Below are 27,792 nucleotides of genomic sequence, written 5' to 3' on the forward strand. Positions count from 1 at the left end.
TATTTTAAAGCTCACAACTTTTGGGGGAAACGTAGGGGAGTTTCAGTAGGCATAAATCAAGATTGTTAGGTAACTGTGACATCAGACGCTGGGACTTAAAAAAAAAAAAAATCGTGAAAATTTTTAGTAGTGGGCAGCATTGAACAGGACTACAAACCAGGGGTAAGAACTCGTTTTATTTTATCAACCCTAGCACAGTGCAGACTGTCCTTATTCAGGGCTTTTACATGCTTCTCTTATTAGTAATCTCATTTTTTATCAGAAAACTAATAGTAGTAGAAAAGAGCAAGTAGCTCTTGCTCCACTCTCATGCTATGATTACCTAAGGTCTTTGGAAACACAGTGGAGGGAGCAGGCTATGCAGCAGTATTTGCATCTGAGGTTCTGGCAGAAAGCAGTAATGGCACTGGGCTCCATGATTCTGCTCGTGTAAGTGGTGTCCTCTGACAAAAATAGGCAGGCTCTGCTGTCTGCAGTTTGCAGAGAGCAGACGAGGGAAGCAAAACAATCTTCCGAGGTGGTCGGCCAGCAGTAGCCAAGGGTGGCTGGAGGGGGAGGAAATGCTGAGTAAAACCTCTGAAAAACCAGCAGAAATGCCAAGGGACAGAATGCCTGCCTCTGACGAACACTGTTACCTTCAGCTGCTTCCTATCTGCCGACTGGGCTTCAGGCAGGGCTTTTCTCTCTCCTCCAGTGACGATGGCTTCTCCCCTGATTTCATTGGTCTGCCTGCATCCGCGTCCCTTTCCTGTGGAAACTGGAGATATGGGCAGGAGAAAAGACATATTTGGTAATGTTTCTCTTCAAAGCTTCTTTTTCACTAGGCTGCCTCAGCTGCAAAACGTTAAGGGGAAAAAAAGAAAGCTCTTGGAACTAATTCCAGACAGACCCTAATGCCTACAAATTTGTCTAAATAAGCCAAGTCCAGAAAGGCAAAACATGAAGAAGGTTCATTATTTGACTGCTAGGGACACTCAAATAACCAGACACACCAGTACTTAAGATCTTCATATTTCAGACAGCTAGTCTTTCATATCCTCCCTCATCCTGTACTCCCACCCTGCTCACTTCTTACATTTCCCTTCATCCCCAGTAACTCCACTACATTTAAAATTGTTTATAGAACATATAAAATACAAAAATATTATTTAAAATATCTATGTGGAAACAGCCTGTTCATCTAATCATGTGCTTGGTGGAGTTATTTGCAGATTACCCTAACTGCTTCACCTAGTTGCTTGCTTGATCATTTTTATTCCTTTACAGAAAGTCCAAAAGAGCTTTGTTGATCTCTTTCTGTTTTGTTTTGATAACAGTTGAATGCAGGGATACTGTGGGGTTTAGGATACTGGGAGGATGTCTCTGACTCATTCTTCTGTCACAGCTGTTCAGAGGGCAGGAGGTGGAACGATGGAGATCAGTTTCAAGGTTCCCCAGGGAGTTACTTCTCCTCCAGATATTTTAGAGCATCAAAAAATTTCTAAATCAACAGACTGAATGGCCAGAAAGAGGGGCAAATTATATTACATATCCAAGATACCCCCAGAAACCTATACAGGGCAAAAATGTTCACAAGTTGTAAATTTATCATTAAAACCATTGTTTTAGCTATTGCCAAACCAACTCACAAATTCATCCAAAGTCACTGACCAGTTTCAGCAGGAAAAGGATTGTACTTCAGCTATTCACAAATGTACAGGAATAAAGATAAAGAAGATACTTTCAAGCTACCTAATATTTTTTTTTCAGTATTACCTATCACAATTCTGTTTCTTCTCACATGATTTATGAAAGTAATAACTTTGTTTTCTCATTCCAAATAGGATTCAACACTCTGAAATGGCCTACGAGTGGATATTTGAACATAATGGTCCTTCCCTTATTTTTTCAAGACTTGGTCATTTGTCTCTGAGATGTAAATTGAATACAACTTTTAATGCCAAAAACGGCTATTCAAACATGTAGTCTGCCCCCCATATAATGCAGAACATAGTATTGGATTGGCTTGAAAATTTTAGACTCCTACAGAACAACCAAGTAACCATCTGCAGCTGCAAAGTTACATAAAACATAGTTTTTTCCTTCTTCTTCCAGTGAGCTGATGAAGAAACTGTAGTCCAGAAATTATTTTGTAAGAATACTGTTTATAGTATGAGTAGAACAGACAGAAATATGAGAAAAGCAATGGGGCTGCCAAAAATCTCATTTTTTGGAAGAGCTACCCTTGGGCTTTGAGAAAGTACTGTAGGAAAAATGTTATTTAAGTGAGATAATTTCTGTCTCACTACAAAATAATTATTCCCTGACACTGAAAATATTTTGCAGCCCCCCTCCAGCCTTCTTTTCTAGGGACAGGCAGTGTGGCATTGCCTCTTCTTTCTTGCTCGGCAAATTCCTTTCTACAGCAGAGATTGTAAAGTTTGGGGAGAAGCTAAAAGTCCTAGGTTGTTCCAAAAATCTGTCAGCTTATGGCTTGTCTTAAATCCTTTCTTATTTGTTACCCTCATTAATTTCACTTTATAGGGCAAGCAAAATGTATGGTATTTTCTCACTTTTCCACCCTTCAGTTGTAAAATGCCTTTTTATCTGTGTATAAGGCTATCTATAACTATGACACTAGGGGATGCTAACGGTAGCTATGCCCCACTCATCGTGGCTGCTAGTTAACACAGCAGTGGCTGTGACACCTCCTCCTCCCATTCACTGTATGGTTTGGCAAAGGATCTGTGGACTTTTCAACTTACTGTTGAAGTCAGAAACAAAATTATCCTTTCTTTCTGAGGTAAGAAGGCTGGACCAGCCCAGATTCTTCTGTGCAGTTAAATGTACCACAAGCAATGGTACTTTTATAAAAGAAAAACAGTTTATTGGGAATAAATATTGATACCTCTCATTTTTTTGCTTTGTGAATCATCATGTCACACTTATGTTTTCTTACTCTGCAATCCAGAGTCTATCCCACTGCATACTATGTTTCAAACAGTCTGGTCCACTGAAGGCAGGGGGATCTTTCAGCATTTACAAGGGCGAAAAACACTCAACACATGTTAGTGGTGAGTATAGAATGTAAACTTTTGTGCTTATAGGATGTGGTCTGGCTCATATAAAACACCAACATATAAGAAGGTCACATGAAAAGCAAAGGTGAGGGACAGGAAGGACCTGTTCTTTTGGTGGCACTCTCAGGTTGTAGCAGCAGGTTGAGAGAAGTGATTGAATAGAGCTCCTTATTAAATGGTGTATCCTAACATGGACTTTCCAAGTCACTGGAAAAATAGGTTAAATTATTGAACGATGAGTTTAAAAACAACAACAACAAGCAACAGCAACAACAAAAACAACAACACATTTGTACTGAAAAATATTCTTTAAAATAATCCACCAAGGTCAAAACAATATTTTTTTTTTTTTTTATGACCGATGCTATATCTCTGTAAGTCAATAACATGTGAGTCCAGGGACTGCTTGAAGAATGCATATAGTCTTCAGATAGTTAAGATGCTCTGGGGACACCAGACAGCTTCTATAAACCAAATACAAGAGATTCTCTCATCTGGTATTTGTTTACTCGAATGAGGAAGTTTTGAAAGCTTTACACGTTTATTCCATAGTTTGGCAGCAGAGGGCACAAAATCAGGAATGAACTGACCTTTCTGACTTATTTGACAAAGACAACCTCTGTCCCTTCCCGGCTGTCTCCTCATCTCTGGCTCCCACTCCTTAGAGAAGTTCAATCCCTACACTTCATTTAATTTTTCCTTCAATTTTCCCCTTCCTTCAGTTTGTTTCCTTTACTATGCTGCACCTGTTTTTAAAAGGCAAGGAACTATTAAAGTTATTACGCCCTCCTGGGAGAGACAGATGGACTCTGGGAACTCAAGCCATGGCACCTTCCTTGTACAAGGTGACAGAAATAGCTCCCATCAAATATGCTGTTTAACTAAACACAGATGGTCTCTTCATGATGGGACATGATGATGATTTCAGAAGATGGGCAATGCCACACACATGCATAAAAGCAAGTAAATGTAAGACTGAAAATTCTCCTGTAGTCTGCAATTACACAGAAGGCAGCCTTTCTGTGAAAGCAAGCTGTGCCAGCAGCAGCTGCAAGGGTATGGTGCTACTGTGAATTGTGCCCTTCACAAAATTAAATTTGGGGAAAGCTGTAGAACATGTTGCAAACCTTGAGCTGATGCCTTGGCTTCCTGAGCTGATTTCTTTAACTCAGATGAGGAGAGTTATTCCTTCTGTCTGAACTCCATCATCATACATAGCTGTGAAACTCAAACTGGGTTCATCATCTGACATTAAAATTATTGATATTACTATGTAGGAAACTCACATGACTCAGGTGTGTTGTCTGCTAAAGGACAGTATGTGGCATTTCATCAGGCCTGTCTTTGGCTAGACAGAGTGCCATGCACCTGAAAATATGTATTACACATCCAAATATGCAGAGCAATGAAAAGGCATTGCTGGCTCCCTAGTTAAAGTGACAAGCAGTAAACTTAGATGTGGCTGAGCAGCATTTCTGTTTGATTCTGCAGTATCCTGTGGTCACTAGGACTGTCATAACTTGCTCAGTGATCAGATTGACTTCATTTGTTATAAAAATGCATTAATAGTTTTCATGAAATTTCTATCAAACCTAAAGAAGTCTCCTTCTATGTTTGTATAACAATGATGTCTGGGGACTCACTGTCCTGTCAGTAATAGGTTAAGATTCTAAGAAGGTTATTCTGTTCTTATCAGATGTTACCCAGAAACCAAATACTGCAGCATCAATTCATGGTTAATTGGCTACTAGCCTTAAGAAGGGTGTTGGGCAAGAGGAAACACAGTAGACTGAAATGCTTTTTTAATTGTTTTGCTCTCTGTTTATTATACGAAACAAACAAACAAACATTGGGAGGAATATGTAGTAGCAGCATCATTGTATGTACAGAAGTAGATTATAGAACATAGAGGAATCTTAGAGAATTTGAGCTCTCAGGTCCATGTAGTTATACTTGTTAAACTGTTATAATCCACAATAAGAACTTTTCAACCAGCAGAACATCCTTCCATATGCAGTTTCTGCTTCAGAGATGAGGAAACAAATCACAAAAATTTTGGATTAAAAGCTGTTGACAATGGAATGATGCTGCCATGTGCTACTGAGTGCTGCTAGAAACCCAAACTGCCTGCATACTTTTAAGTTATTGCAAGAGCACATGATCATAGTGGTACAACACAGAACTAGTCTTTTCCTTTTGGTTGTAAAAAATCATTCAAACTGTTTTCCCATGTTGCTTGTGGTCATTCAATAAGGAAAATAATACCTAAAATTATGTTTAGAGCAGGCAAATTAGGATCACACTTCTTTGGATTATTCCCGTATTCACTGATAGTAAAATATGTATATCCTTCGCCAGACTGGTTCATCATTCCATATTTTTTTTTTCTTTTTTTTTTTTTTTTTTTCATTTTCTGTGAATTACATAGCCTTCAGATGCCCACAAAAATGCTGTGAAAGGTAACATAAGTTTATGTGTTGGCATCCTCAGATGAAAAGCATTATAAAACCACAAGGTATTCTTTAATAGTACAACTTACTGATGTGGTTTCTTTTCCACCTGCCAGTTTCAAATGCTATGGTATGCAATAATTAATATTTAGAAGAATAAAATGAAATTTTATTTTACTATGAAAAAGGTGAGGCCCTGGCACAGGTTGCCCAGAGAAGCTTGCCCCATCCTAGGAGGTGTTCAAAGCCAGGCTGGATGGGGCTTTGAGCAACCTGGTCTGGTGGGAGATGTCTCTTCTTTAGGGTCCCTTCTAAGCCAAACCATTCTGTAATTCTATGAATTCTACTGTAATGTATTATAAAATATAATACTGTAATGTATTAAAAAATATATGCAAAAATCTCAAACAGAATACAGCTCTCCCAGTTTTAAGTTAAAAAGCACAGCTAGCTGAGAAAGCTGTTGCAGAAAAGCTAGTTTTATCAAATGGAAACAAAGATATTTTTAGTACAAATTATTTCTGACACAGGGCACACAAATCCTGAGGTAAAGGTCATTCTGTGGTGTAGTACACAAGTCTTTAATGTACACTTCTTGAACTTGTGAACAAATGTTTCTTTCACCATTAGATAATCCTATTAAGCCATCCTGAGCATAGAAAGGGAGTCTAAATATCCTAATAAGATATCAGCAAAATTGCTGCACAATATAATATCTTTGCTGTTTATATAAATAGAATATGATCCTTGGATCCAAACCCTCAGTGTTAATTTAGTCAGAGCATGGAACTGTGGCCTTTGAGTAGTGATTAGAATATTAATAAACTTGGCTGCGTTTATTACACATAGAAACCAGATGGAAATGAGGGTGCCAAGACAGTTGCTTATAATCCGACTTATTTACAGTCTTTCTGCAACACAGTATAATATGTCAGAGTTTGAACTTTTGACCTTCACTCATCGTCAAAAGATAGCTAAAGGATTTGGAAGAAGCTGATGTAAACAGGTAGAAGGAAACAGGTATGGAGGAAAATCCCACAGTAGACAGCATTTTAGAAGTGCATTTTAGATATTGTACTTTGTATTATATTGAATCAGCCAGCTAAAAGGAACAATTGAAAATAATTGAGTGCCCTGCAAACTTCATTGTAAACGAGAGCTGGTCAGAGCACCGCATTACTGCCCAAAGTAGAACAGACGGGCTATTACTTTTAATGCAGAGTTTGGCAAATGCTGCCATGAGATATTTTCTGGTGTTACTGAAACTAAGATGTGTGGGAGAGAGCTCAACGACCTGACTGTCCTGCCTGCTGTTGGGGAGGGCAAACGAGACAGGCTTATTCTGAGGCCTAGGTAAGAAATGAAGCAATGTGTTGGGTTTGTTTTCTACCAGCCCCTACAGATGTTCTGTAGGGGACAGAGTGCTGTTGTTCAGGGAGGTAAGAGGGGTCCTTATGAGGGCAAGACTGAGGAGGATGGCTGGATGTATATGTAGGGCAATTCATAACAAAGTATTCTCCAATATGGTACACAAGAATCCCACACCTTATCTGAACAATATCCTTAACTGAGGGGAACCACTCACTTTGGAAAATGGGCATCTGGTGCAGCTGAACTATAGCCCAAAAGTCAGGTAAGGGGATGCTTTACTCTATGACTAAGGATGAAGAAGAGGGTGAGGGTTCATAGTCATCCAGACACACATCCTCATTTCATTCTATGTACCCTGTCCCAGGCCAGCCTTTCCAGGTCACTGACAAGATAAAAAAGACAGTGCCTCAGAAAATTTTTGATACTACTCGGATTAATTATTCTTACAGCTAAGTTGAATAAAAAAAAAAAAGTTTAAAACTGTGGGACTGTGAAGGCAAAGGAGTTTTGCTACTTGCACTTAAATACACTCGTTCTTGCTATCAGGCAATCACAGACAGCAACAATGAAAATAGCCCGCATAGCTTTCCATAGCATTGGAAGATCAGTTCCCAGAAGATACATATATGCTTTAATGTGTACCTGCAATATAATGTAAGGTATGGAATGGTATTTCCAATATTTGAGAGTGGCATCCCTGAAAAGCCGAACTTACCTCTTCAGCCTTCATATCTTACTGGCAAACTTAATACATTCTCAACAGGGATGACAATATTTAGAAGTACTAATTGCTTCATCCAACTTACATTGTGGTCCCCACAGCAATCCTCACTTCAGACTTAGTCACATGGATCAATATCTGTATTCATTATCAAAATTACTGCGAGCATGATTACAACTATTTGACTGAACACAAGGTCTTGTTATTCATGAATGCTATCTTCAGGAACCAGTTCACATTTTTAAATTGCTTCTGCAAGATGCCAAATTAGCTTGCCTGAGGACTCAAATCCATAGCTGACCCACAGCTACAGAGTCTTTGCCTTGGCAGTCAATGCTTCCCATATTGCCTTCATGTGTATGCTGTTCCTGGAAGGAGCAATTCCATAAATAACTCTAGCACGTTTAAATCCCTAGCATGTTTAAATACATCCCTTTTGAGGAAAGCACATGCTTAAAATTAAGCATGTGGCCTAAGTATTTTGATGAATAGCAATACTTTCCAAAACTGGGACAGTAGGAAGGAGACTCTGATATCCATGCCCAAACACCGGCTGAGATGGTTTCAGTGATGTGGGTACAACTTGGCTCTGTACCAAAGCTAACAAACTGTCTCCTATAAATCACTAAGTAACTGCTAATTAGCAGTGTGTGATGGTTGTTTGAAACACACCTTACATTACTTTCCTAACTGAAATTTTGCTTTTGGTCTAGGTTCTTCTTTCTTGATTTTTTTATTCTCTTTATAGTACAAGGCTGTAGAAAGTGAGTAGAATGAAAAAAAGTCCTAGCCCTTTGTGAGAGCTTCAATAACATTATAGAAGTTTCAGGGGAAGTTTTAGTTTTCTTTTTCATTTTTATTTATTTATTTTTTCCTGGATGTTCCTGAGACTGAAGAAAACGAACCTCAATCCCTTAATGAGTGTGGGCTTCCTGAGGTTTCCCCCTTCTCTGCATCTGAAATACCTTTACCTACCTCTAGTCAAAAGGGGAACTGTCTTGGTTTCTGAGGTTTCACTGCCATTTCAGGATTTTATTCATTGACTGATGTTTATAGTCTCCCATCAAAGGTCAAAAAGAATCTTTTCTTTCTGTCTGTCTTTTCTGGTGTTTTTTGTTTGTTTGTTTGTTTTGTTTTGTTTTGTTTTGTTTTTTTGGGGGGAGGAGGAGGCAGTTGCATTTTTTTTTTTTTTTGCTTATTTTTTTGGTTTCTTTGTTTTGTTTTGTTTTGTTTTTCAGAAACAGAAGACAGGAAATTATCTTAGCAGAAAAATGACTTCTTAAATTAATCAAACTATTATGATTGAGGCTGCTTGTTTGTTCATTAAAAATGAAGCAGAATGATCAGCTTTTGCCAAATAAAACACTCTCAGCTATTTCAATTACTGTTTTAATTGGCTGGGCCTGCCTGTCAGATTATCCTCTAATCTGTACAAGAATGTTGTTTGGAAAAGATGAGGCATGCCCAACTTGGAAGCCACGTTCATCACTTCAGCTTATTCTGGTCCAAATATTGTTCCATTAGTACAGTGTAGTTTCATGACACTAAAAGTGGCAGGTCCTGGGTCTCCTTCTTTCTATAGATCCCATGCAAGACACATTCCCAACATCACTGTAAGAAAAAAAAAAAGACTGAAAGTAGAATCTCAAAAGCTTCACAAAACACATGAATTTAGAAGTGTTTACATATCATCAGAATGGTCTACTTAAAATCTAAGGTTCATATCCACATTAGGCTGCTCAGCCACAAGGTCTGGCTTCCATACCATGTGCCCAGTATAACCATTTAAGCCTGAGATAATGACTGGGGTTAGAATAAATAAATAAATAAATAAAAAGCCCAAACCACAGCACTATATTTCAAGCAAACAAAATTGTTTTAAAGTGAGGCACAGAAGTAGGGATGTTAAAATATACGGATCTAATTGCATCAATTCCCTTCTGCTATAGACTTCCTGCACTGCCTTAGACAGTTCTCTGCTCAGTGCCCCTCCATTTCCCACTTCAGCAGAATGGGAACAATGTCCAGGCTTTACTTGCAGTGTCCATGGCTCTTGAAGACATAGATACTTGTACAGATCAATGCACAGAATGCCCAGCACTTTATAGACCTGATTTCAGTGGAAATGCCAAGATCCTTCTGATATATATTGCCTGTTTTTTCTTCAGGTTGATTTGTACTTAAGATCCATGCACCATACATGTGGACAAATGTTATTCTTGAATAAAGTGACAGAGATGGCATGGAAAAATGCTGCCAAGGGAAAGAAAAAAAAAAAAAGCTTTTTAAAAGTGTTTTGATAGAATGTTAGAAAGGGATATACCACAGAGAAACTGCTCTGAAATTCAGTTCTATAAAGAATTAAGGCACATTTTCTAAAAGGTGTAAGCATTTCCCAAACTTATCATTCTTTTGCATTTTGTGTATGAACATGAGTATACAGTATGTTTACAAATACTTCACCACTCTGTAATACTTGCTAATGTGGATACATACATAGATTGCAATCTATACAGCCAAGTCATCTGCATGGAATAATACAAAGCAGAGTAATGGTGAAATGCAGCTTACAGAGTACCAAGTGGAATAAACTGAGTCTAGCATAATTCTTTGCTTTTGCTTTTGCTTCTTGGGACACTGAAATTGAAAAATCAGTGAACAGCTCATAATGAATTGGCAACACATAAAGCAAACTTAGTGACTATTTTTGTAATAAGCTGTTAATATCAACACAAAGATCAGGGAAATTAAAGTTGCTCAAGTAGAAGGGGTAACACACCAATAATTTGAGCTATCAAAAGGTCAAAGCATCCTGTTTAACTTTGACCTTGATAATTTACACATTTATTTGCAAAATTACAACATAAGAATATACTTAAAACCCAGTAAACTGTGGAAATGCAACCTTATTTTTCTGCAGTTTATGCAACCTGGACTAACTAAATTTGAAATCTCTTTGAGGAAACCTGCTTTCAGAATAATTTTCACCTGGCTGTTTAAACATTTATGACAGGTCTGTGTTTTAAGTCTTTCATTTTTTCCTTCAGTATTTATGTAATGCAGAAAAATGGGAGAACCTTTCAGTCCAATAATATTTAAATCCATCAGTCAATTTCAACCAAACTCAGCAGATCTATAAATGGATCATCTGAAAAGAGATATCTCACAGGTGGAAGAGAGAGATGAATGCTTTTAGTATTCTTACTGTGGGGAGGCTGTGGTGAGCTAAACACCATACATGTATAATGCACACAAAAGGGAGATCTGATGAAAGCCTTCTAGATCTGATGTTTCTACAAGAAACATCAGTGAGATTTGTACCTTATTTAGTGTCAGAAACTTCACTTCTAAGTCAAGGTTTCTTTCCTGTTTGTGGCTGGGACTGCAAAAGAGTGGACACTGAAGCTTTAATAGTGGTCAAATCACATATTCAGTCTAGAATGATTTCCACTACAGGAGAAACAGAAATATCTTCTATTGACTTTGCTTTCATATCTTTGGATAGAAAAGGTATACTTAAAAAGTATGATGAAATTTAGCCTGCATTTAATTTCAAGAAGGGTTCGGTCCAAATTGAGCATTTTTTTTTTTTTTCCTCTCAGGTAATGGGCATTTAAAAAATAATAATTTACAGCTATGATTTATTACAAATAAAAGTTCAGTGAGCTACCATCTATCCCCTGACACCTCTTGTTGTTACTCCTGCCACCAAGAGCAGGTTTGATCACACAACACTTTTTCAGCTGAGCAGCCCTGGAGAATCATGCAGGTAGATAGTCTACATCAAAGTCTATCAATCAGAGCCTGAGAGTGTTGCAGTTTCACCTTTTGACCTGTTCAATATAATAATAAAATACCTACTTCCTTCACAAATCTTTTCAACACCTTTGTTTTTTTTTTTTTTTTTTTTTTTTTTTTAAGCCAGTTCAAAGTTGTTGCTTTTTCCCCTCGAAACGAAGAAGCATTATGAAGTCAACAAAGCTGTTTCCACATCATGGGTAGATTCCCTTGGCATGCAATCTTCTCAAAAAGGTATGAACTGTTGAAGCCTAGCTGCCAAAGGTTTTCATATATTGTCTGTATTCACATGTGAACTTTGCTGAACTAAAAGGAGAATGTACCTGACCCTAAACTTTAACAATATTTATTTAAATGACTTTTTATATTAACGGTAATAATAATTATAATAGTAATAATAATAATATGAATTATGAAGATCGGTTTGGAATTTCTATATATTGATTCCATTTTTATTGGTATCATTATTACAATGGCTACAATTTTACTAATTTTTTTGTAGTAAAATCACTTCTTAAAAGTGACATAAAGATATAATTTTATGAGGAATTTTACTGAAAAGTGTGTTACTAAACTAAGCACAAGACTAAAGGAGATGCCTTCAAAATATATGCAGGACAGAGCTATATGAAGTTTTAAATTTCAAGAAAAGATTTGAACCCTGTGCAGAGATGAACAAAATAATGTCTGTGTATCTGTTCACTGTCAGAGTCGGAGGAGAGAAGTCAAAAGAAGAATCAAAGGTTGTGTCTTTGGATGTGAAGGAGAACGGTGTTCTTCACAGCCATAGAAAATGGAAGAGGTACAGGTTTTGCAGGTGAGATAAAAAGGATTGGTTTGGGTTAGGCTATGCTTGAGTTGGCCTTGAGCTGTTCAGGATACAAAGTCTGGAGAAAAAAAATATATAGAAAGAGAGAGAGAATCACCCATCTGAATGAAGATGAAGAAGGGAAGAAGGTAAAAGAAAGGTATTTTCTGAAGCAGACACGTCAATTCAGAGTTAATAGATAAATCTGTACAACTGGTGACATACAAATGGTGAATAGAGGGAAAGGAGAGGTGAGCAACAAAAGCTTTTGAAAGAAGAGGAGTACAAACAGCTGACAATTGCTTATGACAGACATGCATTCCACTGAGGTACAGAAATACCACATGACACCAGCAAATCATTTAATTTAGGAAGCAGATGAATTTAGGATCTTGACTATTGAGTGATGTGGAAAAGATTAACCCACTTCAGATCAAGTGTAGAATGGTTTCAAATAACTAATTTGGGAAAATGCAGATTCAATTACTACTCAAAGAGAAGCTGAATGTAATGATGCCTCTGCAAAGAATTATTCATTCAGGGCTAATAGTTATTCATGTCAGAGGAATATTTAGTAGCTTAATTCAGACAACTCTAGGACATGTTTTTAGATTTTCAGATGAAAGGTACCTAAAGAATGAAAAACTATGTTAGTTGTATATATAACTATTTTAATTAAACAATAACTGTATTTTCAGAAAGATATGTAATAACAAGATTAAGTACATCCTAAATCTCCATTTGTCATTTGTTTACTGTACTTTCTTAAAGTTGATCATTCCGGGTAATACTCAAACAGCCCAAATTCTGCTTAAGTCTCCATGTCTAGAACTAAGAGTGCTTTAAAGAATCACTCAAAGAGCTTAAATTACATGTTAAGGAAAGTAGTAATTAGAATTAGCTAATAGGAGAAAACAGGCATGGAGACTTAGCTAAAATACAGCATATGTTTATACACTATATTGAAGAGAAACTAGTGTACATTTTCATCTAAGTGCTTACCGGAATCTAGACCTATGGTCATAATTAAATACAAAATTGATGATGAATAAGCGCTGAACTGCATCAGTCACACTCTCCTCAAGTATTATTTTAATTAGCAAACAGTCTTGTTTGACCTGATTGGGCCCATTCTGGTGAACAACGAGTTATGAGTAGTTTCAAAATGTGTGGTCATGATGGTCACAATTTATTCAGTGCTAGAAAGTACCTTTCATAGCCAAAAGCTGCCAAACTCTTGCATTTTTAAAACAGCAGATGAGAAAAGCATTTAGGGAATGACTAGTTTATTAGCACATTGTTTGTTGTCCATGCTACATGTGCTTTGGGGGAATATATTAATGTAATTTTATTTTATTTTAAATAGAGTTGAATATTTTAACACTATTTATAAAGCTGCACATTTTAGCATGCAAAGCAGTCAGGAACATTCCATAGGCATCTGCTGGGACATGGGCTACTGCTCTGCCAACTTTCTGTGGGCAATATTTTTTTTTTAATGCAATGAAGAGAATTCCTTTGAAAGGAACAGACAAATATATGTGTGTAGTTTACATACTTCTGTGGTTCACATATTTTGTGGCTAAAAATATCCAGAGTCTATATCCCACCTTCAGATTCAGACTTGGAAGCAGATCCAGCTGCAGAGTACAGCTCTTGTGTGTGGCTCATCTTTTCTTGTGTGTGAAAATATTTTTTTTTAAATAAAAAATAAAAAAGAAAGAAACCAACCCTGAAACCTTAAACCTTGGAATCTGACTTGGCATGACTATTCCTTTCATAATTTCATTTCAGAAGATGCTGTCCAACTGTCTCTACATAAGGGCAAACTTGCAAAGGTTGGACAGCAGCTTAAAAATTACAATCTAAAGACTTCCTAAAATCTGATATTTGGACTGACCAAACTGAAGGAAAATATATCACTTGGCTTTAAAGATGGCTACATCACAGGAATAGACTCTCTTAGATTTCTGGCAGGTTCACTGGCTTGTCACAATGACTTTCTCAACACAGAGCAGCAAACACTACTTTTACTACTGAGCTTAAGTAGGATGCATGCAATGTTCCTACAGTGCTTCTACAAGTGGAGATGAGGCCCCAGTTCTTTTGCTACCTCTAGACAAGGTGGGGCGAATGGGATGGACTGTTACAAATTAAGCCTGTCATTTTCAGCTATATTATTCCTTGCTAGTTTAAGATCTATAGTTGCAAAGACATACCCACCACTTAAGATAGAAATATTTATTCTGATTCTCTTTAAAAATTCTCTTTAAAAAACAGTTAATTCTCTTTAAAAAACAGCTAATTGGTTTTTAAAATGGTGCTCCAAAGAAAACCAAGGAATACATGGTTTATGTAGACATTTGTGCAATCATGTGAACAGAGGACCTTTTTTCAACCTGAATCACATGACAGTTAACTGTGTAGGCTGAAACAAATGGAGCTAAGCACAAATTCAGCCTTTTCTTTTCTCTTTGTCTATGGCGACTAGCCACCCTGTCTTCTGACATGTCCCCTCTTTTAACCCAGCTCAAAAAGTAATTTGATTGGGCAAATGGGATGTGACCCATGTCCAGAAGGCCTAGGGAATATTCTGCTACCAGACCAGGCAACACCAGTAGCTCTTGATACATTCCTGCATGTGCAGAGGTCTTGGACCAGTGACAAGAGCACTGTCGTGAGCTGACTCTACAGATACCCTGTGCTCACTGCACATACACTCCGTAGTCAGTCTTTGCATCTAGTCTGATACACCCAAAAATGTTTCTGATTACATGTGTTGGCCATCTGTGTATTGCATGCATATATATATTCCAGTCCAGGATTTCCCAGATGGAAATATGGGAGTACTTTCTGTACCCACATTGAAGTAATCATTATTAGAAGTGACCTGAGTCCATGCTTGCCCTTCTCAGTACACTGACGAGGAACCAAATTTTCTTTCATTAACATGTCTGCATGTGCTCATCCAAACACATTGCAAAATATTGCATAACTTCAACGCTGCAACTTCATATCTCCTTCACAGAAACTTATTGTCAGCTAATAAGAGCTTTGTCTCTGAAAAAAGGGTAAAAAAAAAAAATCCCAGCTTTTCTTGAATTATAAATGTAATTTCAATTGTTCTTGCTTTAATTTTTGTACTGTTCACTCTCAAGAAGTGCTTGTTTGACCCTGAGGTTCATTTTCCAGGGTGCAACTGACATCTGTTGATTTCATCATGGGAAATAACTTTTCTTTACTTTGACAGATAAATAACATTAGGAGATTGCTATTTAACTGGCCACAGTTTCCACCAACAAATTCCAAACAAACTGAAAAAAAAAAAAAAGTAATATATTTCTTCCTCTGTTTGAAATATCCTATACCCTATTCCTTTGCCATTATTCATCTCTAGCTGGGAAAAATGTGTACATATTTCTCCTGAAAAATGGTTTCTGATGGCTTAGGAAGTGGATCAGGATTATGTGTTTTACATCCACAGGCTATGGGGAGGTCCCCGATTCATTCCTGAAATACAAGAATTTATGTAACCACTAAGATGCTGAAAGTAATGTTCTTTCCAGCCTTAAACATGAGGAACTAAGTTAAGACAGAAGAGTAGCTCTGGTGGGAAAATGATCAGAGAAAGGCTGGTCTGTTTAAATGAAAGCATGAAGCATTCTGAGCTACATGCCTGCCATTAAACAATGTAGACCATATTCAGTGCTGAAGCTAAAAAATAAAACACGAGTCCACAATCATAGGAAGTCACCTTGTCCAAACTGTGGTCTCAGGAGAGGGACATTTATGTTCTCTAAGACCTCTGCTAATGGAGATTTCCCAACATTCCCAGATAATTTGTCTCAGTCTCTCACTACCCTTATTGTAAGAATATTCAGCATATTTTTACATCTAACATTTTTAGAAGACTACAAATAGCTCTTACTCTGGACTTTCCTCAGTTGGTCCATGTGCTAATGTGGTGGTTTTACCCAGCTGGGCAGCTGAGCTCCACCACAACTGCTCTCTCACTCCCCCTCCTCAAAGAGAAAGGGGGAGAAAATACGATGGAAAAGGGTTCAAGGGTTGACATAAGGACGGGGAGATCACTCAACAATTAACATCATGGGCAAAATAGACTCAGAGTAAGGAGATTAGAGAAATTTATTGCCTATTACTAACAAGGTAGGGAAGTGAGAGACAAAGAAAAACTGAGAAAAAACTTTATCGCATCCACCTTCTTCCAGCTCCTTGCTCCGAGTAGTGCAGGATAACAGGGAATGGGAGCTGTGGTCAGTCCCTAACGCTGTGTCCCTACCTCTCCTTCATGGTCACTCTCTGCTCCTGCTCCACGCGGGGTCCCTCTCACGGGATGCAGTCCCTCCTGAACTGAGCCTGCAGGTGCTGCCCACAGGCAGCAGCTCTTCAAGAACTGCTCCCACATGGCTCAGTACCACATCCCCCAGTAGCAAACTGCTCCAGCATGGGTCCCCCATGGGTGGCAGCTCCTCCAGGCCACATCCACGGGCTGCAGCATGGAGATCTGCTCCATGTGGTTCCCAAGGGCTGCAGGGGGACAGCCTGCTCCACCAGGGGCCTCTCCCTGCACAGGCCGCAGGGGAACTGCTGCTGCCTGCCTGGAGCACCTCCTGCCCTCCTGTTGCACTGACCTTGGGGTCTGTGGGGCTGGTTCTTCTTGCTTTTCCAGCTGCTGTGTCACAGCAGTTTTTTTTTTCCCCCCATCCTTAAATCTGCTCTCACAAAGGCATAAAAAACATTGCTTATTGACTTGGCTCTGACCAGCAGCAGGTCCCTTTTGGAGCCATCTGAAAATGGCCCTTATCTAACATGGGACAGCTACAGCTTCTAGCCTCTAATTACAGATGCCACTCCTGCAACCCCCCACTACCAACACCTTGTCACGTGAATCCAATACATCTAAAGAGCAAGGTGGCATCACAGATTTTTTGACTATATGCTACTAGCTATGTGTTCTGCCCCTGATTTTACCAGCTTCCTTCCTTTGATTAATTTCAAAAGGCATTATTGACACTTTCTGATGTTCATGGGTTAGACTATGTCAGATTTCCTCGTGGGAATCTGAGGAGTATCAGCACACAGAGCTATTCCCACTAGAATTTGCTAGGAGAACAGTCTTTCATTAGGAACATCCACTGTACTTCAGCAACACCTTCAGTGTGAAGATCCCTTTTTGCCTCCCAACAAGATTTTCACACTTGTCTGCCCAAAGAACCAAGTTAGCCTGTCACAAAAATATGAAATAAAGAGGAGGAAGTGCAAGGATCTATTTGTGATCACAGACTTGATTGCAGTTGGAATTTGTTACCAAGAGGATTCCTCTCTGATAAGCATGTATGTGGTCCATAGAAAATACTCTACATGAAGCTTGGAGGAAGTTGTTTAGGTGACTTCTGAGTTGCCCTTCACTGTGAATTCCAACTCTGACTTCATTCTGTGCATTATATTCTTCATATGTATACCATCCACTGTCTTCCCCAAGGCTTACTTTATTGTAAACAGACTGGGTCTGTCAAAAAGGAAACCAGTTATATTGACAGGAACACCTTTGAGAACAGTTAGACCCGGAGATATCACATCAAAGGGGCTGCCAAAAACCTGGTGAGCATTCTGGATCTGTAACAGGCATTTTGGAAATGCTTCAGAAATACATCCTTTTCTTTTGGAGCCTTCTGCTAGCACTGAAGAAAATGATTAAAGAACAATACAATTTTTTTCCCTTAGGTTCTAGGAGAACAGTTCCAGACTTTTTAACACTTGAAAATTGTCATCTGCAGAAATCAGCGGTGTTGCACTCACAGTAAGCTTGAGTTTTGATGCATTTCTTCTATATGACTGGTCATCAGGCCAGGAACTGTCTCATCTTCTTCTTCTCCATTTTTAATGTGTTATTAGTGATACTTATTTACCTATCCAAGTGTTATATTGCACTGAAATTAATAACTATTTTTATTAGTTCCATTTTCTTTTTATTTTTTTTTAATTTCTCTTTTAAAATCTTACTGTGAATTACTTGATTACATTTCTGAGGCAAAGACATAACATTTTTTTACAACTGTGGCCACTTTGATTTCCTAGCTGAACATACTGCCTCAAGCTTCACTTTGTGTCTTTCAAAAAGTATAAAACAGTAAAATACTTAAGCAGATTCTTAAACAGTATTAACAGCAATCCAGTGGATTTATATCAGTCCAACAGGGGATGGGAAAGGGACTTCCACAGACAGTGAGGAGCAGATGTATCTTTAGTGTGAAAGGATATTTTTACCCTGCATACATGTATACTGGAAGTGGAGGTAATAGAAATACAGCCACTGCAGTTTCAGAGCTCAGCTCTGCAGCTGCAGCACACTACCAGTGTGCTTCAGAAAATAGGTGTGTTTAGACTGAGGCTGATGCATGTCTGGCCATAACAAATTAGTGTGCAAAACAACCATAGGCAGACCCAGTGTCATAAAAGCAGTGAGCCCTGCTTTCAGTGTCAGTTCAGCTTGGTCCATTATGTTTTGCCTTTGACTCTCCTTCTCCAACACATGTATATCCAGTTTATATGGAAGCCATGTATTTCACTGACTCTAAGATCTATTGCCAACTGCAGTGCTGTAAAATAAGAAAGTCTTCCAACAGCGGTTTTCATAGGCTTGATGACTGGCATTTTCAGTGCATGTTGACATATGTATGTTTGGCATGCTGGAGGCCTGAGCACACTACTCCTCCAAACACCTTGGTGTGAACCAAGACTAGCAGAACATTATCTGCACTTAAACAGTGAAATGCTGTTCAATGAAGAATTGCCTCATAGCAAATCCCAGACAGTGCCATTACTGCATACCTGTAAACTTTGCTGCCAGAGGCTGATGTCTGTTCAGTCACATTGTGACAGCATTTATAGCAGGACAGGATAGTTTTAGAGACAATAACATATGGGATGCAAGATGCAGCAAGGGAAACAAATAAAAGCTTTTTTTTTTGCTTTTTTTTTTTTTGCTTTTTTTTTTTTTTCCAGAACAAGAGTTGACTGCTGTGAAAGATCAGAAACTCCTAATTCATGCTGTCAGATTTTTATTTTATCCACAGAATTCACAATTCCAGAAAAGAAATGGTCTTCCAAAGCATTGGCAAACCTTCAAAAATTCTGCCTTTAATCATCATTGCTTGAAAGTATCAGAATCTGTGTGGATAATATACAAATCCAATAAGCTCAATATGGAAATCAGTTCAGTCACATAGAGGATATCAAATTAAAAAAAAAAAAAAAAAAAAGCTAACAGGATCTTCACAGTTTATAGTTTGCCACTCTTTAAAGATATGACAGTGAAGTTTCTTGTTTTCTCTTGGATGGTCCTGAAGATTATTACCCAATGAGAACTGCACCCCATTCAGGAATGCTTGCCTGGAAATCTCAGACAATAAAATGTCATATTTCTTGCCTCAGCTATAACAGAAGCGAACACATCAGCAGAGGGTCAAGGGAATGACATGCCATTACTGCAAAAAATTTCTCCTATGGCTACTCTTTATTCTCCCAGTGGGATTCTTCACAGGGTAATGATGGAAATCTGTTTGCACATGAACTGCTTCCCTTTTAGTTCTAGCAGGGTGACAGGAATCATTCCTGCTCTAAAGACCCCAAAGTCAAGTGAGCTGAACTCTTTTGGAGTGGGACTCCAGTGCTCACAGCTTTTCTATTGAAAATCAGTTCTTTATAGGGTGAAAGAATGGAATTTTCATAAAATCAGTTCATCATAGATACAGCAAATCTAAACTAGAAAGCAATTCAGACACATGGGAAAGAAAATGCAGGCATGAGGTGCTCTGTTCTTATAGGGCTGTGAATGAGCAGCTTAATAATATCGGTATAATAGTGAGCAGGAAATGGATGCATACACTATGCAGATCAGAAGTGGATGTACTATTTCAAATGAGCCTAGCAACAGGCACATACATTACATGTGGCACCTCTAATACAAGTGTAGCCTATGTAAGCTTATGCAAGTTTGTAAAGAAAAAGAAAAAAAAAAAAAAGCACAAACCCACAACAATTATTTGTTATACTGATTTAATTGAAAGAGCAGAGGACAATCTGGTTTGTCACAGCAATACACTGAAAAGAAGTGGTTCACTGCCTTCTCAGTGGCTTCCCCCACTCAGAAGCATGCAAGAGAAAAGGCTGGAAATCACAGAGGAAGACATTATGTATCTCTGTTTTTCTTGTAGGAAGTTTGTTACTGAGCTCTGGATGGTGAGGATGGAAGAAGGAAGGCTTCTACATTGCACCCACTGTGCACCAAAACCTAATCAGGTGGATCCATAAAAAAGACAGAAAATGTCACCCCATCAGTGAGATGTGCAGACACTGCAGTTCAAGTTAGCTTCCACCCTCCTCCAGGTGGCTTGGTGATCCATCACCAACACCTGTGGGAACAAGCAGCTGCAGATGTAGCAGATGTAGCAGCTGCAAGAGGAAGCTTCTCTGCTTCTCAGCTGCTTCTCTGTCAGCTCCCACTCATCCTGCCCTTTCCTATACACATACCTTCCCAAAGGCACCAAAACATCCATCTCACTTCTCCACCCTACTGTCACATCAGTTCCTCCTTCATCCATCCCATCTGCATTTCACCTACCAAACACTCTCCACCCACCTTACATCAGGCTGTTAACACCCATATTTCCTGTGCTGTCATGTGCCTGATCTCAGAGCCTGAGCAAAAGTGCCAGCTGGGAGAGATCTTTACAGCAGGCTCTAGCAGCAGATCAGCAATGGATTTCCTTGTGGAGATACAGAGAAAAAAGCTAAGTCATTTCAAATGTAATAAAGCATTTACATTTTTTTTCAGTGTTAAAATCTGTTTTCGCACCCAGAGAATTACATATCATTATATCTGACCTTTTATATAACTATTATATAATTAATCTGTTTGCTTTGTTTGTTTGTTTGTTTTTAAATGCATCAACACTCTTCTTTGAGATATATTTCACTATACAGTGAAAAACAAATAGAAATTGCTAGTATACTCTGTTATGTACACCCTGAGCTTTAACCCCCACCAAAACCCAAGCTGAGAGCAGCCACCCTAAGAACTCAGCCCTGCATAAAGCTGGGGGTTTAGAGAAGGGAGTGGGGAGGCACCGGAGCTGTGCTGTGCCCGATGAGCAGCACTGCACACAATGGACAATTGTCTTCCAGGTGTATTCATTTGTCTCCACAGAACAACATTCCACAGAGCACAAAAGCCTTCAGTGTAGGGACAGCTAAGCATAACAAATGACATACCAGACTTTCCCTGGGGCTTTGATGATTGTAAGAGGTCTCTGTGCCACAGTTATTGACTTTGCTGTCTTTGTGTTATCCTTTAAAATGTATTAATGTGTTGCATCATTTCAAGTTCTGGTGCAGGATTCACACTGGAAGGTAGGGAAACTAGAAGAGGAAGAAGGACTCTGAAATAATTCTTAGACTGGCACTTTCTAAAATAGTCTGTTAGTTTGTTGTCTTTCTGGCTGCTGGTTTTGTTGTCTCCACTCTTTTTCTTTTTTTTTTTTTACAAGGCAAAGGTTTTTACAGAGTGAACTATCTTCATGTAGCTCCAAATAACCACTTATTTTGGTAAAATTTATAACACCAGATTCTACTTTTAGCCAGGAAATGCAAACAAAGCTTGGAGACAGCTTGTTCCCTGACCCCAAATTCATTCCATGTTGCTATAGCATCAACCCCTGAGAAAATGGGACCAGCTCTTTTCCTCTTCATAGACTTGCTCAATGGGCTTTTGTCAGCTGTTGAATTATAGCATTAAAATTTAAATACTAGGGATTTAATGGAGGATTATTATGACACCCTGGTACATTCTTTGTGTTGCTCTTGGCAACAAACCCAAGGAATGAGTGAAAGAAATAAAAACGAAGAGTTGTCTTGTTAAAATCATGCTGGTGCTAAGATATATTTAGGAGAGAGAAAAATGGTTTCCTACCTCTGACTATTATCATTACATCAAATGGACTGAAAACCCTTTTCAGACAGTAAGCAAGACTAGCAGTGGAACTCCATTCCAAAGCTGTTATCATATTTTGAGAACAGGCTTCTTTCTACCTTGTGCACAAAATAAATATAATCAACAGTTAGGAAAAGGGCATTGCATCTATTTACTACTTTCTGTGGCTAATCAGATAACAGCAACACTTTTTAACATTCTGGTATTTCAGAAATGTCAGACAAATTATTTTAAAGCAGAAAGCACTATCTGCCTCTATCAGAATGTATGCATGACAAGTTTTGTATACATATTGCATATGCATAACTTACATAAATGCTTAACTTGCTTAATAAAAATGGGATTTCTTAGTATCATGGTTTCTACTTAATTTTCTATATTTTAAGAATGATTTGCACAAAACATCACCTTTTTCATAGAACAGAATAAAATTTGGTGTTAGTCTTTAAACAGGAATTTCATTCTGAGCTGTATAGCCAGCCTGTGCAATGAAATGTCACAGAAATCATCCATGGAGCACACTTTGTCTGCTGATCACTAGTTTTCCCCAAAGAAATCAGGTCCAAATTCACCGCTAATCTAACTGCTCTAAACTCTGTCCAGATGTGTGGTTTTTACTCTTTTTCTTTTTTAGTAATTACATTAAATACATTGTGTCTGTGTGTGTGTGAGACAGAGAAATATCTAGAAATACGAGCTTTATATAGCTTTCAACTTGAAACTCTGGAGGCAACTTAACATATCTTCCATGAATGAACATCAGCGTAATATATTTAACACACTAAAATAAATTCATGAGCTGAACCAGCTTTTTTGAACACAAAGCTAGCTTCTGTATGTTAGGATGTGTCACATCTGAACTTATTTTCTTGGGTAAAGAGAAAGCAAGCATGTTAAATGTGACCCTGCACACCTCTGCTTGAGCTGACTGAGAAAACTCCACTAACAGTGAACATCTGATCAGCGAGCACAGCTGGGACAAAAACAAATTGGACAGAGGCAATAGACAAAAGGAAGTGATAGCCAGCTAATGACAACAACAAAAAAATAACCTGATCTCAGCACATTAATCTTGGTGTGTAAGTATAAAAACAAACAAACAAACAAAAACACACTGTCAGTGAGAAAGAATAGAGGAAGGACTGCTTCAGTATTTTGTTTTCATTAATAAAACAACAATGAAAACATTATATTAAATTCTCTCTTGAGAATGTGTGGGCTTGTCTGGTTGTCTTTCTATTTCAGAATTGCTTCACACACAGGATTTGTCCAGCCTTAAGTAGAAGATAGGTGAACTGGACACCTTGAGATGATTCATTAATGTGCTCTGTCCTCTTGGGGGCTTCAAACAGGGAACTAATTAAGCCCCATGTACTTCAGGAACTATTACAAGTGTAAATTCACTTGTGGTGTGCCCACTGTGTACACAAGCAGAGTGGAAAATCGCTGTCACATGAAAACAGAGACAGGAATCATACTAAAAAATAAATTAGATGCTGGGAACTTGGAGAAAAATGCTACCTTGTTTCCAGGAAGGACAAAGGGAGAAGAAGGGCCTCCAAGGAGGCTCAAAGAGGTATAAAAGTATGGGAAATGGATCTTCAAGGTAGTGTGGAAAAGCCAAGCCCTATTTTTGAGCATGATTTTTCTAGTGCTTGGAGTATCCTCGCTTATTTTTACAAGAAAGAGGTGCCTTCCACGTTACTGATCTTTACTGATCTCTTTCAGTGACTAGTGAAAAATATGTCAAATGTATTAGTTTAAAATGTATGATAAAGTGTCCCAAATAATGATGGATGGAAAACCTTGCCTAGACCCTGGGGGGGGGGGGGGGGGGGGGGAAGTATATAATGAAAATACTGACCATGTATAATAAAAGTAATGACCAGCATAATGTATGAAAGAAAATCTTTGGCAAGCTGATGCAGCAATTTAAAAAGTGTCCTTGTTTTTATAATTGATCTGTTTGCTCTGTTGGAGATGCTATCTCAGCTAGAGCACATCTGAGAATATGAGTGTTTATGGTTTCCATTATGACCACTTTAGCACCTTGGATCTTTCCTTTGTGTTTCTGTAGAGTACAGTTACTCCTGTAGTGCCTGCTGCTGGCTTCACACATTGGAAACTGGTCATGTGTAGTAGAGAGAATTTAAAAAGCAAGAGCAGCTATCCTATTCTCTCATAAATACTTTCTTGTTTGTGTTTCCAGACTGCCAAGAAAGATCTTCTCAGAGCATCATGTGGCTGGAACACCTGAAAAATTTTCTTGACACTTTACCACCAAAAAGCTTTAAGATGAGACCATATCCTCTCTTAGAAATAGTGTTGGTTAGACAGACATCCAGTACACACTGTTGCTAGCTGGCTGTGGAAAAAACATCAGCTTTCTATGCTACAAATGTTTTATTAAATCCAGGTAAATCTAGTGCTAGTATTTTGTTACTTTTATTTGAATCACAGAATCACAGAATTTTCTAGGTTGGAAGAGACCTCAAGGTCATCGAGTCCAACCTCCAACCTAACGCTAACAGCCCTCCACTAAACCATATCCCTAAGCTCTACATCTAAACGTCTTTTGAAGACTTCCAAGGATGGTGACTCCACCACTTCCCTGGGCAGCCTGTTCCAGTGAAACATGGAATCATGTTTCCAGTGAATCATTTGAACATGATTTATTTGAACATGAATTCAACAAGGCCAAGTGTCGGGTCCTGCACCTGGGGCACAATAACCCCAAGCAGAACTACAGGCTGGGAGATGAGTGGTTGGAGAGCTGCCTGGCAGAGAAGGACCTGGGAGTGATGGTTGATAGTCAGCTGAATATGAGCCAGCAGTGTGCTCAGGTGGCCAAGAAGGCCAACAGCATCCTGGCTTGTATAAAAAGCAGTGTGGCCAGCGGGGCTAGGGAGGTGATTGTCCCCCTGTACTCAGCTCTGGTGAGGCCACACCTCGAGTACTGTGTTCAGTTTTGGGCCCCTCGCTACAAGAAGGACATGGAGGTGCTTGAGCGGGTGCAGAGAAGGGCGACGAAGCTGGTGAGGGGCCTGGAGAACAAGTCCTACGAGGAGCGGCTGAGGGAGCTGGGCTTGTTCAGCCTGGAGAAGAGGAGGCTCAGGGGCGACCTTATTGCTCTTTACAGATACCTTAAAGGAGGCTGTAGCGAGGTGGGGGTTGTTCTGTTCTCCCACGTGCCTTGTGACAGGACGAGGGGGAACGGGCTAAAGTTGCATCAGGGGAGGTTTAGGTTGGATGTTAGGAAGAACTTCTCTACCAAAAGTGTTAGGCATTGGAACGGGCTGCCCAGGGAAGTGGTGGAGTCACCATCCCTGGAGGTCTTAAAAAGATGTTTAGATGTTGAACTTAGTGATATGGTTTAGTGGAGAACTTGTTAGTGTTAGGTCAGAGGTTGGACTCAATGATCTTGAGGTCTCTTCCAACCTAGAAATTCTGTGATTCTGTGATGATTACTTGTTGATATTTGTAGATCCTGTATTTTAAACACACATTTAGTTCATGGAGATGGTGAATGCTTTAGAGACCCTCTACTGTTGAGATTACTAAACTGAGTCCCTATGCGTGGTTTTAAAAAGTAGTATCTGCTGATGATTTTTACCTCAGGTTATTACACACGGCATAAATACCACCAGTAAATAACAAGTGATGAAGAGAGTATTCCAAACTGTAGAAAACATGATTGTTTTCTGTATTTTTTCCAGACTTTTATTTCTGATATTATTTTAGATTTACATTAATTCAAACAAAATCTGATTCAAGACACTAGTTACATTACAATTTCCAAACCAAGTTATATTCCTACCACAGAAGGCAACATTTCCTGTTAAAAGGAAGCAAAGCACAATACTGTGGGAAAAACAAAAAGTCCCACTTACCTGGCTGGCCTCACAGAAAATCTCCTACTGAGAGGGAAAAAAAAAATATTATTTTCCTTCAGCAGGAGTCCTTTTTGTATTTTTTTTATTTTCATGTATTTTTCTGATGGAGAGACATGGGTTCACTGAGTAGCATCTGTGGAACAAACAAACAAGTCCATAAATAAATAAAAATATTGCTGACAGAATTTAGCCTTTTTAATTATTATTTTATTTTATATTTTATTAATAATAATTTATTATTATTTATATATTATTATTATTATTATTATTATTATTATTATTGTTGTTGTTTTTTCTCTTCTGTCCGTAAGAAAGACAGCTATAAGTACTACATATGAGCTTCCCTCTCTTATCTGGACTGGTTTCAGCTACAGTTGTCAGAGGAGCCAATGAGACAAAACAAATACAATTATTCTTTAGATGAATAGTAGGCTACAAAATGCTCTCAAGGTTTGCAGTCCATTAACATGAGTATTTCCAATTGTTTTTGTCCATTTTCTGTTCTCTCACTGGCAATGAAGAAATCAGTATCCCACCTTTATCCTTTTGTCATCTGGAAGCTCATGCTCCTCAAATTGCTTTCTGCACAGATACATCCTTCAGAAAATGCAGCAAAATGCCTATTTTCTCATGTGATTTCATCTTGCTGCCTACTATGATGTCATCTTCTGAAAGCTACTTTTGCTTTTCACAGATAAAACAGTTTACAATGAGTTATTGTAAAACACAGGGTATTTTTTGCATATACCTCTATGATTCTCCCTCTACAGGGATCTCAGAAATGTGTGATGAAGACAACTGCACTACAACAATAGCCAATGGAAATGCATTGTTTTTATCTTTGGAATTGAACACCTGACATTTAACACGTGGAAGAACTATTAAAAGGTGCCTTTATCACTCTATTGCTCTGATACGCTTTTTATATGCATTTTATATTTTTTGTTTATTTTTTTTCTGGGACAGATGTATAAATTCACCACAACAAGTCCTGTCTTAAGACACATGATCCTTATTGAAAAAGCAGGCAAGAGTGATTTGACTTACTGAAACTTTGGGAACAGAATGTACCTCCTGCATGCCTGCTAGTGCTCCTTGAGTATTTAATAGAAAATAAGAGTTTTAAAGTTGTTCCCAATTTCCTAGGACTTAAGTGACCCATTTTACTTCCCCATAACATTGTATTAAATATTTGTCTACATAGCTTCTGAAATTATCTACAAAATTCTTTTACATTTCTTCCTGCCAAAAATGATTTTTTCCAGATGCAAACTGAATTCTGAAAAATTTTGAAGAAAAAATATGAATAACATTTAAAACATCATTGGCTATTTTATTTAAAAATAAATAAATAAATAAATGTAAAATGGATGTGAAAAGAAATGTAAAATGCATTTGGAAAATGAGCCATGTTTTGAGCTGTTTTCATTCCTGGTTGTGTAGCCCACAGCCCATGGAGCTAATCAGTACAGCCAAGAAATTTACAAGACTTTTAGTCCTTCTCATGTTTCCCACAGACAATAATACAATTTCTGTAGATCTTTGTTTTAACGAAGCTGAAAGTTTCACTTCTCTGTTGAAAACGTGCCAAAATTCAGGTTGAAAAATCTCTCTGTATTGTATTAACATGCAGCATCATTTGTTTATTTTTTTTACCACCTTTCTCTAAAACAGCTTTAA

At 38.3% G+C, this 27,792-nt stretch overlaps 3 long non-coding RNA genes across 3 annotated transcripts; 1 reads left to right on the forward strand and 2 right to left on the reverse strand.

The window, feature by feature from the left end:
- LOC311433586 lies at positions 1-21,072 on the forward strand. Its single transcript, XR_014690840.1, has 5 exons — positions 1-162; positions 11,523-11,633; positions 12,109-12,216; positions 17,953-18,028; positions 20,445-21,072. It is a non-coding gene; the product is annotated as an uncharacterized lncRNA (long non-coding RNA).
- LOC311434409 lies at positions 199-1,307 on the reverse strand. The gene is made up of 2 exons (XR_014691461.1): positions 1,231-1,307; positions 199-757 (listed from the first exon to the last, which is right to left on the reverse strand). It is a non-coding gene; the product is annotated as an uncharacterized lncRNA (long non-coding RNA).
- On the reverse strand, positions 8,975-26,743 carry LOC311433585. Its single transcript, XR_014690839.1, has 3 exons — positions 26,649-26,743; positions 26,110-26,245; positions 8,975-9,212 (listed from the first exon to the last, which is right to left on the reverse strand). It is a non-coding gene; the product is annotated as an uncharacterized lncRNA (long non-coding RNA).
- Between the last annotated feature and the right edge of the window lie 1,049 nt (positions 26,744-27,792).

The sequence above is a fragment of the Aythya ferina genome (genome assembly GCF_964211825.1).
Source record: "Aythya ferina genome assembly, chromosome: 3".
Lineage (NCBI taxonomy): Eukaryota > Metazoa > Chordata > Aves > Anseriformes > Anatidae > Aythya > Aythya ferina.